Source organism: Humulus lupulus, chromosome 2 (assembly GCF_963169125.1).
Source record: "Humulus lupulus chromosome 2, drHumLupu1.1, whole genome shotgun sequence".
Taxonomy (NCBI): Eukaryota; Viridiplantae; Streptophyta; class Magnoliopsida; order Rosales; family Cannabaceae; genus Humulus; species Humulus lupulus.
The window spans coordinates 89,452,534-89,455,236 of NC_084794.1; the positions used below are offsets into that span (position 1 = coordinate 89,452,534).

At 41.2% G+C, this 2,703-nt stretch overlaps 1 non-coding gene across 1 annotated transcript; it reads right to left on the reverse strand.

Moving 5' to 3' along the window:
- Nucleotides 1-813: 813 nt before the first annotated feature.
- Nucleotides 814-920, reverse strand: LOC133820053 (small nucleolar RNA R71). The gene has a single exon (XR_009886487.1). It is a non-coding gene; the product is annotated as a small nucleolar RNA R71 (small nucleolar RNA).
- Nucleotides 921-2,703: the final 1,783 nt, after the last annotated feature.

A 2,703-nucleotide genomic window follows, 5' to 3' on the forward strand; every position in this document is an offset into this window, starting at 1 on the left:
CCCCTTTTCCTTTTAATTTGTTAAACTTTGTGAATAATAAATTGAATATAGTTCCCTTGGGTTCGACCTCTATTTTCCATTGTACTAAATTAATTGGTGATAGTGTAATCAAAATCTTTATTAAATTTGGTACGCCATACGACACGAAACAAATTTTTGGCGCCGTTGCCGGGGAACTATTTAATTCTTTTTATTATTCATATTGGTTTACTTTTACTAACTTGATTTCTCTTGGTATCTCAGAGTTATATGTCTGGCGAAGACACTCAGAACAGGTTGGAAGCAATCAAGCAGTATCTTGAGTCATCGTCAGCTTCTCGGTCTTCAAGAATTATTACTAATAATCCGCTCTTTCAACGTCTTGCTCCGCAAGAAAATCCTATTAAAGTGCCATTACCGTCTGACAACGAATCTGATTCTGACGATTCAGTTCGATCTTATAGAACAATGGCTCAGCAAAGGACATTGAAAGAGTTGGCAGCGCCAAATCTTGACCAACAACCACTATGCATCCATTATCCACCGTTGGATGTAAACTTTGAGCTGAAGTCGGGCCTCATCCACTTATTGCCTTCTTTCCATGGGCTGTCTGGTGAGGATCCGAATAAACATTTGAAGGAGTTTCATATTGTTTGTTCTAGTATGAAACCCGCTGCAGTAACTGAGGAACAGATTAAGCTGCGAGCTTTTCCTTTCTCCCTAAAGGATGCAGCTAAAGAGTGGTTGTACTATCTTCCACCTGGTACTGTTGAAACTTGGAATGGTATGAAGACTATGTTCCTAGAACGATACTTTCCGGCATCTAAAGTTGGAAGCATCAGGAAGGAGATCTGTGGTATAAGGCAGTATACAGGAGAGTCTTTGTATGAGTATTGGGAGAGATTTAAGAGGTTGTGTGCTAGCTGCCCTCATCATCAGATAAGTGAACAACTCCTCATTCAGTACTTTTATGAAGGATTACAATCACTGGATAGAAGTATGATCGATGCAGCCAGTGGGGGTGCACTAGTTGATAAGACTCCTGCTGCAGCCAGGAGCTTGATTTCTAATATGGCTGCTAACTCACAACAGTTTGGCATTCGTCAAGATCCTGTTCCACCGCCCAAATCAGCTAATGAAGTGAGCACCTCTAATGCTAATCAGCTGGGTCAACAATTGGCTCAATTAACTGCAGTGGTACAACAACTAGCTTTGGGCCAACAGGTGCGGCCATGTGGAATCTGTCAAGTAGTGGGGCACCCTACTGATACGTGCCCCACTCTAGTAGAGGGAGAAACTGAGGGTGTTAATGTTGTGGGAAATTTTCCTGGTCAATTACGTCAGATGTATTATGAACCATTTTCACAAACTTATAATCCTGGCTGGCGTGATCATCCAAACCTTCGATATGGGAATCATCAACAAATAGCTCAACAACCAACAGCAGCAAGACCACCTGGTTTCACTACACAACACAACAGAGGTCTCAAAATAATTATGTACCTAGACCATCACAACCACCGCAGGCTGCTCCACAACCAAGTGCCAAAACTTCTACTGAGGATTTAATCAATGCACTTGCTACAAATACTCTTCAATTTCAGCAAACCACCCAAGCGTCCATCAAAAGTTTGGAGAATCAGGTGGGACAATTAGCAGCATCATATAACCGGTTGGAGGCTCATTTGTCAAATAAATTGCCTTCACAACCTGAGATGAATCCCAAGGAGAATGCTAGTGCAGTAACTTTGCGCAGTGGGACGCAATATGATCCACCTAGTCCTCCAATGCACAGTAAATTGTCATCCAAGCCACAAGTTGATTGTTCAGTTAATGAAGATGTTTCTCCAAAGCCAACCACCCCTACACAACTCATCCCTAAGCCTACTATTGTCATTCCACCTCCATTCCCAAGCAGACTGAAAAAGACTAAAAAGGAAGAGGTTGACAAGGAGATTCTTGATACATTCCGAAAGATAGAAGTGAATATTCCTCTTCTTGACGCTATTAAACAAGTGTCGCGCTATGCCAAGTTTTTGAAAGAGTTGTGCACTAATAAGCGTAAGTTGAGGGGTAATGAAAAAGTTAGTGTGGGGGATAATGTTTCCGCAGTTCTACAAAAGAAGCTTCCACCAAAGTGTAAGGATCCTGGTACTTTTACTATCCCTTGCACTAATGGTAATAAAAGAATTGAGCGGTGTATGTTGGATTTGGGAGCCTCTATCAATGTCATGCCATTCTCCATTTATGCTTCATTGAATCTCGGTCCACTTGAAGAAACAGGGGTGATTATTCAACTTGCTGATAGGTCGAATGCTTATCCCAGGGGTGTAATAGAAGATGTTTTAGTTCAAGTAAATGAATTGGTGTTTCCGGCTGATTTTTATGTTCTCGATATGGAAGATGAATCTATTCCATGCTCCACTCCAATTTTGTTGGGGAGACCATTCATGAAGACTGCGAGAACTAAGATTGATGTGCATGACGGTACGTTGACTATGGAATTTGATGGGGAGACAATTCGATTTAATATTTTTGAGGCTATGAGGTATCCAAGTGATGTACATGCTGTTTACTCTCTTGATGTGTTGGATATTCTTTCTCAACGAGTTTTAGATTTGCATAGTGAAGATGATTTGGAGGTTGCGTTGAGAGAGCATCTTGTATTGACTGATGAAGATTTGTCTCATGAGATCATGGATGTCATAACCACACTCAATAGTG